This window comes from Helianthus annuus, chromosome 6, assembly GCF_002127325.2.
Source record: "Helianthus annuus cultivar XRQ/B chromosome 6, HanXRQr2.0-SUNRISE, whole genome shotgun sequence".
In the NCBI taxonomy this organism is placed as follows: Eukaryota; Viridiplantae; Streptophyta; class Magnoliopsida; order Asterales; family Asteraceae; genus Helianthus; species Helianthus annuus.
In genome coordinates, this window is record NC_035438.2 from 51,185,171 (window position 1) to 51,200,265 (window position 15,095).

A 15,095-nucleotide genomic window follows, 5' to 3' on the forward strand; every position below is an offset into this window, starting at 1 on the left:
AACAACATAATCACCTTAAAAATATATAAACAACATAATCACCCTAAAAATCATCTAAACAATCATAAATAACGGCAAAACACACAAAATTTCAAACTTATTTAACAACTTTATTACCCTTTTTTTCTCCTATAATATCAACCAAAATCATCTAAATAACAATGAAACTTACCCGTGTTCAGATTCCGGTTAGATTTGGTGTCAAACGACGGCGGTATGGTGGCTAATTACGATGGTCGCCGGCTGCTGGACTGTTGTCGCTGGGTGATGTTGTTCGTTGGCAGTGCAGGGACGCAAGAGAGAGAGAGAGAGAGCAGGAGAGAATTTCTCTAGGTTTTGAGCTTTAATTATTTTATTATAGTTTGAAATATTGTTGGGTTTGGTTAATGAGCTAAGACTTAGTGGGCTAGCTAGTTAGGAATTCTAAGTGGGTAAAGGTATGGGTATTTGGGTTTAGTTAGTTAGGTATTAAAAGTTATATAATTTAGGTAGTATTTTTTTTTTAAATAAGAGTTTACTAACAAAAAATTTAAAATATAAATTGATAACACTTTTTACCTAAGGGGTGCGGACGAAAAATTTCAAGGGTGTGGTCGAAAAATTCCAAGGGGTGCGGACGAAAAATTCCAAGGGGCGCGGACGGGATTTTCGATGGAACTTAGCACTAAATTTCTTTTTCCCCAGGGGTGCGCCCGCCCACCTTGGGCTGGGCTTGAGTCCGTCCCTATTAATAAGCATGAAGATGTTACCTCGTTAAAAAACAGCGTCACAAAAACTTAGTGGGATAAAACCATAGCTAAAGGAAAAAAAGAGTGTTACATGTATTTTCTCCCCACGATACTTCTAGTTCAAATACATTGGCTCATTAAATTAAATTAAATATCTTAATAAGAAAACCTAATAGGATAAAGCTTAGCAAAGAAAAAAGAGTTCAACTTGTATAATATTTCTCCATATTTTAATATGCATCACTCTAGTGACCTGTGTTGATATTCCTTGTGTCGATTTACGTGTGTGTGTTGTGGTTTCCATATGAAGTTAATTTCCTATACTATATAGTGGTTGAATAATTACGAAACACATCTATTAATCACTCACAATTATATACATAATTAGGTTATAACCCGTGATACCCACGGGTTGCTCTATTTTTAAGGATATTAATATTTTATTAATTTTATTAAAACAGTTTTTTTTACAAAACTTGTGAGGATATATATTCAAAAATTCAATGGTAATCGTACATAAAAATATATTATATTAATGATATAGTTTATCTTAAGAAAAGTTGCACTAACTAAGAAATGACATTGATCAACTCATTTAAGGCTGAATCATTTAAGGCTGAATGAGATGTTTTGGATAGAAATGCCCTTTCAAATTTCAATTAAAGGGATTTCTGACTTAAATTGTTGAACGCCTATTAATAGACCATGGCCATGAGCAGCCAGCAGTCGTCATCCCTTCTTCATGCAAGTCATGAAAAAAATTTCTGCAACAAACCTATAAAGATATAACTTTTTATTGTTTGGTGTATAAAATTACATGTGGTCAACCCGTATAAAACATGAGGTTTTTAAAATGTAACTTTTTTCATTATTTAATACATACTTAAAACCATACAAAAAGATTGACATATTAATGTCTTCGTTGTAAGAAGATTTATAAACTTCTCATAAACTTAATCCCGGGTTGTGAAGTTGTAGGCAAACTTATTAACTGCTTATGATTTGTGTTTATAATTTACTATGTCTTAAAATTTGAAAATTTAGTTAAAGTATTAGATACAAAAAAAGAGTATTCAAAACGAATACGATAATAAATATAAGTAAATAGACGAATAAAAACATCAAACTGCTTAAGACAATTTTAATCCCATACTACAACACATTGAAAATAAGACATTGTTACGCCAGTCAACATCGAGTAGGTGTTGCAAGGTTGGTATTGTTTCGGTTCCTTACGCGTAGAAATTTCAATCCGTAGAAAATTTGATACTTAATTAAGAGACTTTGGTTCCTCGTGTGCCATGAAGTTTGATAATACTTAACAAAAACATTGCTTGCTTCTAACATACCCAAAAAGTAAGTAACCGAGATCTCGCCTAACCAATCAAAGATTAAATGTTAAGTAAAACAGGATGTTCATAATAGGTTAACATAAATGAAAGAAAGGATAAATGGTCAATTGGATACTGACATGCTTTTTTGTTATTCAGATAACATAACTAACAACCAAGTTGATTGTTTATTCAATTCGTTGATGCATTTCACCATATACTTTAAGCATAAAAAGATACTGCACGTGTTCATTAAATCCAGCAAGTAACAACATCTACGAAGAAGAAAAGAGATTAAGAAACAAAGAGAATCCGAAACTTAAGGAAAAAAGAAAACCAAACAATAAAAAGAAAAGGCAAAAGGACAATATTTTTTGGCAATAAAGATAACAAAGTTAATATTAATCTTTGTTTCAATAAAGGGCAAGCACAATTAAAATCACTATTTACCAACATCTCAGAAAAGTCTATAATTAATAAAAACTCTTTTTGATGTTATAAGTTTTTCAAATACAGGTGGCTATTTTGACCCATTTATGTGTAAATGACCACTAAACTAAAACCATAGATATATACTTTAAAGCAAACCCATACCCATGATCAAAGAACCACGCGATTATTTCCCTAGATTCCTAATCTTTGTTGAACCGGTCATTTATATTTTCTTAAAACCTCAAGGATCAAAACTTGAAATTTAGATAGAATTGATCATTGTACTCTACGTTTTCCCTAGTTAGATGTATAATATATACGATTTCTACTACACGAAATAGTAAAACATAGAATTATGGTTTTACTGTGAATTAGGGATGAGGTTGGTACCAACCGGTACTCGTACCGAAAATCCAAAAATGGATACCGGTACCGAAAATACCAATTACGGTACAGTTTGGTACCAGTGTAGACCGGTATTTGAAGGTAAAAAGTGGTACCGAACCGGTACCGAAAATCGAGTCAGTTTGAGAAATTCGGTATCGGTTCCAAACGGGTATCCGATACCATTTGCTCATCCCTAGTATATGAAATTTAATTATTAAGTTTATAAGTAGAATTAGTTGAGTACACCGTGATGTTATTGCAGATAACCATGTGTAGTTTCAAATATCAATAGTTAGGCTAGAACATCTAATAGATTGGAGAACATCAAGATAAAAAAAAAACACCTTAACCTAGGCCATATGACTAACTCAATTAGAAATAATTCAGTTAATTGAGCCATTTTAACCTTTAACCTCATTGAATTTAGATGAACTAAAGAAACAAAGATGATGGTTACCCGAGTTAAAATTTCACCTCTAAGCTGGTTGATGTGTAGGAAACCTTGAATAAACCACATCATTTGTGCTGACATCAGATGTTGTAGAAACCTGCATATAAACAAACAGTTCGGGTCACATAAGTCGTAGCGTATTTTGTATCAATACTGGTTACCTTGTATAGGAATGCCTCTACTATTTGAAATATAGGTTACATACGTAGAAGTTATTATAACCCATAATCATTCTTACATATGTAAGTGAAATATTATTGATCACACTTTGCCCGTTTATAATTTCCATGACCAGTGTAAAAAAACTATAGAAATATGTGTTTTAAACAATTAGTAAGTGGATGTAACAAAGAATGATAATTCGATAAAATCTTCAACTAGATTTATACATCAATACAGATTATGAAACCATCTCCCTCTTGATGTGCCAATAGTTATAAGAATACGCTTTTAGGAGAGCTTTGATGTGCCAAGATCGAAGTTGTCGAAAAGAAAACTAAATAATATAAAGCCTAGAAACAAAATCAAATTAAAATGGAAATTTATGAACCTTTAAAGTTTGCCAGTGACTTTGTATACATATCCAGGAGGAGGATTGGCCTGCCACTCTACCAGCTCCTTTTGAAGTCGATTGCTAGCTATCCTATTTAAAAAAAAACATACAAGAAGGAACAATCATACCTGCTCAATCCTAATTAACTTTTCCACATGTCCAATGTCTACATTTTTACAAAATTCATAAACTCAGACAATACCTCAGCCTAAAATGAAATCAAAGATTAAGATAACTAACCTACCATTTGATATATGTATCAAAAATTCAAAATATGTACATAATTGTCCAGAATTTAACATGAAAATATGTACATAATTGTCCAGAATTTAACATGCTGCCCATCCCTCTTATATATATCAATACTAGTCTAAGTCCCCGTGTAATACACGGGTGGCTAAACAACAAAAAATTTATACTTTAATACGTAAATACTTTATTACAGATTAGTTTGAATATTAAGATAAATAATATCTTATAAAAATTAATTAACGATTACATTTCATATTAATTATCATGTATACGTCTATAAATAATTTTTTGAAATGAAATAAATGTTGTATTAAATCTATAAATAAATTCCAATATAGCATGCATAGAAGTTGTATCCAATATAAATTAGCCACAAATTTCCACTTCATCAATTCTTAAAAGATTACCCTCTTTAACCAGACCCACTTTGACCCGTTTTAAACATGCATATTTGATAATGTTATATTTACAATTTACATATTACATGAATTGAATAATATAAAACGAATAAACGATATAATTCATAAATATCTTCAAGTCGAATTCGAAAAAGCGAGGGACAATTCCAGATAGACGAAAGACCACCCGAAAAATAATTCGAAAACAACATTAACCTACTCAACTCCCACCTGAACAAATACCTGGTGGAATCACAACCGCAAAATCATTTGTTGAAACATCAACCCATTTGAGTTTAGAATGCATACCCAATTCTTGTGGCAGTGTGCCACTAAATAAGTTATCCAAAATAAGAAGTGATTCAAGATTAGGAACCATATTTTAAATAAAACCCAGTTACTTACAAACGATTGGCTAAATCTCGGTTCTAATGTTCAACCCAAACCCGTTACATTAATGCATTAAAAACGGAATGTGAATATGTAATACAACAAACGACACTAAGTCGTGTGCGTCTGAAGAACAGTTTCTGCAATCTCTTTGAGCACTTGCCCACTTGCATAGTGATGTCTGCGTACTGGCATGTATACATCTGCACCAGCAACCAATTCCCTCTCATTTTTGTCTGTCTTCCCTAACGTAAAATAAACTGGCTTTCCACACAGCTCACATCTTGCCTATAGCTTAGTTAAAGACTCTGCAACTGGTATCGTATCAAGCACTCCAAAGCTCCTTCTGCAAACCGTACATATAATATTCAATCATCAAATAACAGTATATTATGTGGCTGCGATGAAGTCATGAAACTTTTACATGAAAATTGAAAGGTTTGACATGGTTACATGTAAATGGGTCTACCACTCTACTTGAACCGTGTTTAATCCCAAACGGGTCAAAATGGAAGTTCATTAAATGTTGCCCAAAGTCTATTTTAGCCTATACAACTTCCACAAATGTTTTGTTTAAGTAATTCAATCTATAATTGTAATTGAAGTTTGAAAAAATGGACAACCCATACTGCAACCTCTTCAAAAAAAACATATAGTTAAACGTGTTCTTTTCTAGGTTCAATCTTTAGATATTTCTTCCCACAAGCATATAAGCAAGACCAATTAACTCTAAAAGTTAAATAGAAGACATGCCCACAAAAGAGTTGATGTCAACCTAGTAACACATTAACCAAATGAAACATCAACCAGCATGTAATTCATATATAATATAATAATTTCTACTGTTTTGGCTTATTTAGTGATGTGTAGTATGCTGAAATGTTCCCTGTTTTTTGCACCTTTGACAGCTTACGATAAACCCAACCCTGTCTAGGATGTCCTAAACCAAAAAAAAAACATTACATGCTTTGTTATCATATATCTTTGTTTTAGAAGGTAGTATGTATAAAAATATACTTTGAAGAACTTTCAACCAGTCCCCTTTCAGCTAGATATATTGATTTGACCCATTTGGGATCAAATACAACCCAAATTAACCAATTCGTAAGTATATAAATGCCAAAAACAGAATAGAAAGAAAATATCAACATTGAAACTTCATTAAACAACCTGGAGCCATTGTCACCAAGACCATGCAATCAAACAACGGTTGCTAGGTGCTTACCATTTGTCCTCACAACATAAGTCCTTCCGAGACAACATCATTGCACTTTCTAAGGTTGCATGTATTCACTATGTCATCATCCTATAATTATTAAAGAAATGAATTAATTTAACAATATTTAATGTGAATGAACGATTTAATAAGTTTCATGCATTAAAAAAACTCACATGTCATCATAGTTTCACAACCACTGAACAAAATGTCAAGACTGGTAACAGAATATGCCCAATGAACAAAAGAATTTACCATATAAGATGTTTATGTTTATTACTTGATCCATATTCAAGTATGTGTCGTATCGAAAATCATCCATCAATCTCATCAAAGGATAATTTCGGTTGAATTTCTTAGCTAATGTCAGCATCGAATTTGGAACATTACCCATAGGCCGTACCAGCTCAAAAATCATCCATCAATCTCTCATCAAAAGATAACCTACAAACAATCAGTCTAAAAGGTTAAATATAAGGAGCTGCATTTTTCTTTTCACTAAAGATAAACAATATTTACAGTTTAGCAAAACCTTAAACATACAAAACCAAATTCAAAAACACAAATCCATGAATATGATTATAGATCAACAAACAGATGGCCTCAATTTAGTAAGTCATGTGCAGAGAAATTACCTCATAGGCTCGTATTTGATGTGAGAAGCTGAAAGAAGCTAATCAATGAATGTAAGCATATTCAAATGAGATGGTCTCATCGTTTTCCTTAAACATACACAATCTGCTGTCCTATATGAAGAAACTAATGGTTCATCATCACTGAAATGATAACTTAAACAAACCGCTAGAAATCAGTCACAACCTAATCACATTTCAAGACACGGACATTAAATTAACACACTACGTAGAAGCCTCTCCCCAAGCGGTGAACCAGCTAAACACCAAAATCCACCCACACCATGATACAACCAGTCCCAACCCCAAGATTCAGCTCCCACCCCACGAAAAGACCACTACCCTGACCTGCTGAATTACTCCCACCAGCCTGTACACTAACCACATTTACAATCCATTAAATTTACCATATCATCTCTTGTTACTGAAGGCTCAGAAGAAATAGGCATGACTATCAATGAAACTGAATCATAAGCAAACATATTCTTCTCAACTCCGGTCTGCTTAACCAAAGAAAATCATTATGATACAACAATCACAGCTATGCCGCAGTCTATGAACAACTTTATTACTATGTAAACAGAGATGACTTTTTAAAGATTAATTTTATCTAAAGAAAACACGGATGCGCTATGATGTGTAATTAAGCAATTATCAACAAAACAACTGATGTACGCAACAAACCCATCAGTTTCATATGTTGGTATTAAATACCAACTACACAACATAACTCATTTGAGGCATTCAGTGGAGCAAGTTGTGTGCAGGCAAGAAGAATCAATTTTAACAATTCTAAGTTCAGTTTTCTATAAACTACAACTCAACGGCATCGACTATGAAATTAAAGGAAGATTATAATTTTCATAGCAAGACACATAATTAGAGATAAAAAAAAGGTAAAGGTGTGCAAAATTACCATCTGCAAGCATCTGATTAAAGCTTCCTTCCTTGTATCCTGAGTATTCCTAGAGGAATTGATTCAATGTTACAGTACCACAAAAAGGATGGCACGCAGTTTCACACATAAGTAAGAAAGAAAATACATTTCCACATTTATATCTCATGTGAAAACACATACATGTTGGTCATTTTCCTCACTTGCATCTGATGAACCGTCACTTCCACTTTAAACGCTGTTTATTTCAACAACTACAGTCAGCAAGGCGCAGTCCAAGATGAAAACAAAGGGTCTTTTTGCATTGCAGCTAAAACTAATTTGACCCATTTGTAAGTAGATGAGAAGAAAATTCTTCCTTTAATAAATGCGGAAATCAATTATATGAGTGACTACAAACCTTTGGGTTGCACCGCCGTCATTCCCTGAACTTGATGCAGCCTTCCCAGTCTGTCCAGTTCTACCATTGTTGTTTCCTGAAGTACCCTTTGACTTTTTATTTGTAGGCCGATCCTTGCTTTCATAGGCCTTTGCTTCTGTTTCTACGTTTGGCGGTGCGGTACCTGGGGTCTGTAAGGATAATGATAAGAGCGAAATTTGGTTATATTTACATACCCGGAGGCATATATCTGTGCATGTATGTACACATATATGATACCTATATATAAGAAGCATGTTCTCATTGCTTTTAAGCATGTGTAGAAATGGGCCAGGTTGGAGACCCGCTAAATCATCTCTATTCATTAGTAGCATGCAATCCACCTCATAGTTCCTTCTTTTAACAATTTCAGCTGAATAAAGAGATAACAAAAATTAATACACTTTTTGTTTGGGGATACACACTTTATTTGGACCAGAGGTGAGTTTTTAAACTTCTGTAAAATGACAATTTTACCCCTAAACTAACTGAACTTTTTAACTGAGGTGAGTTTTTTTGGACTGATATGACACGTTTCGAGAATGTCAAGGAGGAACATGGTACAATTTTGAAATTTGGCCTGAAATAATATAAGTGGACAAACCACAGGGAACTAACGATCGAAACACAATGTTTAAATAATAAGCAAGAACAAAAAAAGTTATAAATGTCGCTTTCTTATTTACTCACCCATGGCATTAGATAACTGCAAACATCACGTGCAGACGGTAGATTCAAAACTTCATCTTCATAGTGTGTTCAGTAACCCTCCTTATAAAATTCTCATCAAATTTTCTCTGAACAACAACACATCATAAGTACATAAACCATTCTTCACGTGTATTATGTATGCAATAAAAATCTGATATTTTTTAGACTAAGTTAGGCAATGTGATCAAAATGGCAAGAAAACGGAAAAGTCAGGGATCCAGAGGAGAAAAAAAACTTTTTGGACTAAAATGACAATTTCGACAAAAATTCAGGGACTAAAATGGCAATTTACTCTTTAAATAAAAAACGATATTATTACAATAAAGCGCTTTTGTCCCCTTTTTAGAGTAAAGTACATGGATGGTCCCTATGGTTTACCAAAATTTTGGATTTGGTCCCTAGCTTTCCAAAAGTACATGGATGGTCTCTGTGGTTTGCATTTTGTAACAAATTTAGTCCCCAACCAACAAATTCAAAAGGTTTCAGCATGTCCAAGTTAGGGACTAAACGCCTTACAAAGGCAAACCACAGGGACCATCCATATGACTTTTGGTAAAGTTGGGGACTGAATGCGTCACAAAGTACAAACCACATGGAGCATCCGTGTACTTTAGGAAAGCTATGGACCAAATCCAAATTTTTGGTCAACCACATGGACCATCTGTGTACTTTACTCCCTTTTTTATAAATGGAACTTTTTAATTACTTGTTGCTGGTCCCAACCCTAATAATGGAGGTTTGTTAAAATAATGGAGGTTTGTTAGAATCTCGAGTTTGAATTTCGTTTTGGGCCCCTCTACTCATTACTTTCAACTTATTAAACCGTTCTCTTTTTCCATACATTAATAAATAGGTGGACATTGAAATCAAAATTATTGAAAAGCCACCTCTATAAATAATATTGAAATCAGCAATTATTATATACCTGGAAATTCTCAAAGCTCCGAGAAGGGATATTATCATCGAATTCCTTCATTGTGTCCCACGGCCCATCACCAACTCCAACTAATACAATTGATAGTGGAAGCTTGCTGTCAAAAAGAGCATTCCACTTCAGCTGGAAGAAACTATAAAAAAACATTTTATAAACTTATTAAAGTTGCAGAAAAGCACCTTGCTTCAACTATGGCATCTACAGTTTTCTGTTCTTGTGGACTCAATTGACCACGCCCAGTATCCACACTTCTTGTTACCTATATAAAGCACAAAATATTTAATTCCAGATAATTTAAAAGAAGCAAATTTAACTATGAAATAAGAGAAATATAAAATATTACCGGAACATCAGCGATTATAACCAACACATGATATTGCCCACCACTTTCTTCAACAATTGTCATAGCCTTCTCAATTACAGGGGCGAATGATGTTGGGCCTATGGTGACAATAAATAAACATTCACGCATAGTAAGCATAAACGAAGATAATGTTAGAAAAGATATAACACCTGCAAGCTTTATATGGGGTAAAAGCTCCCTGTACCTACTCAAGATAATGTTAGAAAAGATATAACAACTGCAAGCTTTAGATGGGGTAAAAGCTCTCTGTACCTACTCAAGACTTCCTCAAATCCATTATAACACCTCTCTTCGGGATAAAAACTAAAAACATCTTGATCGTGTGTGGATGCTGCAATTAAATAAAAGTTGAAAAGATTTTTGCGAACCCGTATATAAGTTAATATAATTATAAAGAATAAATTACTGCCGTACAAAACCATATCATCTCCAAATCCATAACAGGGGATCAAATTATCTTCATCAAAAGCTGCTAAGGTTTTCCCGGTAATGGATATCACCATTTCATAGGGATTTAAATCATCTCCAATATGATGTAAACTTTTTCTGTGGAAGGATCTTGAACCTATTTACCAAACGTATGGTTAGCATAACCACTTTCGTAAAGTAATTTAAAATTACTGAGGATTATAATTTTACCTGTCCACTCATTGCTCTTGGTGAAGTCAATACCGAGAATGAGGTTAGACGACTCGAGACCTGCACGTGCAAGAGCCTCTGTTACCTGCATAGAAAAAAATTCCTCTGTCAATAAGAAAATGTGTCGGACATGATATCATGTTCACCACAGAACATGCCAATACTTAATTGTGCATCATCTCAGAATCAACAACCGATTATCCCATTATAAATTTAGGGTTATTCTACTTCGTTTAGATGGTGAAAAATAAATGCAAAATCGAAACAGCAACCAGATCTAAAATAAAACACAAATGAGAAATCAAATTAACCTAAAATTGAAATCAAACCTGAGAGTTTTAACGAAGCTGACACTCGGCTCCATTCATGGCTCATTGAACGTCATTTCTTGATTTGACTGGAATCAGGGATCCTCTTGTCTAGCCGCTATTGAAGGGATTGTTGGAGAGCACAGCGGCGTGGAATCAAAACAATCGATTATAGAAAATAAGAACAAAATATGTAAATAAGAAACTTACAAAGACATGAAACATAAATCAACATAAGAAACTTGTGTGAATTAGGTTACGGATTGAGAAAAAAAACTTACCAGGTGTTGTGGCAAAGGGTTTTCAGCATCTGTATTCATTCAGCCATATCATGTAATTGTAAAACCAATCAATCGATCACAACATCATGGTTCAATTCGAACATATTAGGGTTTCAAGGTAGAAGAATAACCCTTTTGACTAATTGCAAAAGATTGGAAACGCTTCCATATGATGTTCCAGTAATTGAAGAATTAGTCAAGTTTCCATATATAATCCAAGGAGCGTGTGAAAGAAGAATGAAGGAATTGTAAGCGGTAAGGAGAATTGAATGAGAATAGAGAGTAGAGAAATGGCGCTCAAAAAATGAATTCTCTGGCCAAAGAGAGTTGCCACATCATGGTCAAATAGTCAACCATTATTTTGCTTTAGTATAATAGATAGATATGTTGAGTCTTAAAATTTTTATGTCATGGAACCAAATAAAACTTTAGTTTATTTGGATACGTACAGAAAAAAGGGTTTGTGTTGTTTGTAAACTTAAGATATATATAACTGAATCGAACCTCTCATGGAACCAAATAACACTTTAGTTTAATGCCCCATGAAAAACAGTAACTAATAAATTTACTTGTGAGATAGAAGGACCTCTGCGACTCCATCTTCACCTCTATTAATTCAAGACCAGTAGAGAGAGCACGATTTAGAGGAGTTGCAGCGACTGAGCGGAGGCGATTCAAACCACTTCGTCCCCCTTGTCAAAACCAACCGAACTGAGCTGTGAACACCCCTAAATTTAGATTAGTATAGAGTAAGTTCCATCAATTACTACAAAAAGGATATTCTTTTCTCCATCCTTTCTCGTTTGCTTGGCTCTCGAGGAATCCACTAATTAACAAAAACGAATATACCAAAAAAAAAGGATACACTGTTTCAATATGCCAAGCTCTCGAGGAATCCACTAATTAACAAAACGATTATAAACGGATCCCGCCTCCCATTTTGCTCACATGTTTTCCCGCTCATAAACCTTGTGAGATTGAACCACAAGCTGCCACATCAGCCCATATCTTTCATATTTATTATATATAATAGAAATAGATAATAGATGAATCCAGTGTGACCCAACACAACAGTATTCTTATTAATTAATTAATTAATTAATAAAGAAGTTGAGGGAAGAGACCTTGGCAAGACCCTCCCCTTCATTCTCGGCCAATGCTTTTGTGTTCGCCTTGAAACTCGTCTTTGCAACACTTATTTTGAACTTTTCTTTCTTGGCTTTCTCCTTTGCTTGAGGCTGCACCATTCAGTGATAACAAAATCCGGCATTGTCCCAAACCAATAATGAATTTAAAAAAACAATTCCCAACCCGTAACCGAATTACCCATTTTGACCCGTTACCCAACCCAGTTGACCCCCTCACAGCGTGTTGTATATTTTAAAAAATATATTTTCACAATCATGTAGGCAGATGACTAAAATCAAGACTTTTACCTCAGTCAATCCCACCATACTGATTTCAGGATGGGTGAAGCAAGCTGCTGGGACACTCAAATGGTTGAGAACATGATCTTTTCCACTTTACCTTCCCTCCTTAAAGCAAGTGATTTCTTCTTCAAAGCAAGAAGCTCTCTTTGAATTTCTAAATTTCTTCTTCAAGCTCAATAATCTTGACCACAGAGTCATCCCCGACTTTCTGGCAAACAACAACCCGATCATGCGGCTTTATCACACCGATGTTTCTACCATGATCAAATGCCACCTTTAAAACTGTCTCATTTGTAGCACCTGTAGATTCAACCTGCACAAAACCATCCATTACTTTTTCTTTTTCTTTTTACAAAACAAATAGATGTTTTTTGCATTCGTTAAAAAGTTCTTACAGCGTTTCGAGGATCTGCAAGCATCGGAAAAGACCTCTTATGATAAGCGATTGCCTTGCCTTCTCATACAAATCACCACAAGAGAATCAAAAGTAAGTTTTTCATAATTGTTCATTACAAAAAAAGCAGATAACAGTTTAATGAAAACAACGTATTGTATTTACCTCATAAGCACCAGTAGTTGTCCAGTGAAGTTGATTCGTTTTAAGGCGTGGTATCACCATAGAGAGCACAGGCATGGTAGGCCTGTACTTCGCGATTAACCTGCAAATTTAACGATACTTCATATCATGTATCTTCTAATTAAATCAGAAATTAAAACATTTTTATGAACTGTATTGTCACACAAGCACGCACACACATACACACCTTGCAGCTCTTCCAGTTGAAGTGAAGCAAATGATAACCGATGCTTTCACCTTTATAGCAGCACGGACCTATATTCAACTCCCACAGTTTAATTAAAAATAAAACCATGGATTATCTAAAATATGAAAAATGTTGAAAACTGTACCGCAGAGGAAGCAATAGATTCCATGTGGCTCATTGGTTCACCGACATATTTGACGGTTTTGTTGTAATACGAGTCTTGATTGTACACTTTCTCAGACTGTATACAGTTTAGCTAAATTAGAAGACTGGAGAAAAATGTATGACGATTCCACTTATATATACATAAACAAAATCATATTCAAATCCAAATAGAAAAATATAAAAAAAAGATATACCTTTTCCAGCAAGATTAGAAGCAGATCTAACTTCAAATCTCATATTTCTTAACGCGATGATGATAAAAAGATGATAAAAATTAACAGATATAGAACAACCGAACCCTAACAGAACGATTCGATCGTTAATTGTATCGGATTTGTGTGAATTCAATGGGGCAAATGATGGAGATTACATGAATTTGAGGATCCAGATTCGATGATCGGAATTGAAGAACATGATTTAGGTTTGGAGAAAAGTGAAAGCGTGAAGGAGAAGAATGGAAGCGGCTAAAGATTTAGGTCAAAAAGATGCGGAGCGGTGAAAGAGATAGAGAATTAGGTTTTCAGACATTAAAATAGCGGGTCATAAAATGGATCCCGTGTGTACCCATATAATGAATAAAGATACCCAAAAGTTTTCCCGCCAAAATGCACAATTTAGAGGCCTCCTAGCTTGACACATCAGCAAAATTTAACACATTTATTATATATAATAGATTATGCATCTTTATATGTACTTGTTTTTTTATATCTTGTATTGCGGCGAAACTAAACAAATGATAATGTAAAACAAACGTGATTTGAAAATAAAGCATGTTGTTTAGAAAGCCAAACTATTAGAACGATTTAGTTTATCATCGTACTGTTTTATGATACCAAATAAATACTTTTTTTGAGTATAACCTCTTTTTAACAAAACTTATAACGGAATGTCAGGGAAAGAAATCAAACACAACTACGTACTTAAGTTTTTAGAAAAAAAGTTATAAACGTAACTTATTAAAGAAGTATCAAATTAATCGATAAATTAATATATGTTAAAAAAAGTAAAAAACATTTATTAAAAAAAGGTAAAGGAATTGTTTAAAAAAAAGAAAAATATGTTATTAAAAGTAAATATAATAATAAAGTATTATAATATATTAAATAATAAAACAATAAAATAATAAAAAAAACTATATATTATTATAAAAATAAAGTTACTATTCATCGTCTCTCGAAATCAATATATATATATATATATATATATATATATATATAGGGGGAGGTTCATTTGAGAAGAAAATTAAATTGAGAAGAAAAAGAACAAAGGGTACAATTGTAAAACATTAAATAGTTTTTCTTTCGTCTCATTTATTATTATTTTTGACTAATTAATTAGTCATGAAGACTATCATCCCCCACACTAAAATTTTTGCCTAGACACATCAAAATTTATCCTACACGTTTTTGAAATTTA

At 33.5% G+C, this 15,095-nt stretch overlaps 1 pseudogene; it reads right to left on the reverse strand.

Annotated features, from left to right (window-relative positions):
- Positions 1-1,801: 1,801 nt before the first annotated feature.
- LOC110944737 lies at positions 1,802-14,318 on the reverse strand (annotated as a pseudogene).
- Positions 14,319-15,095: the final 777 nt, after the last annotated feature.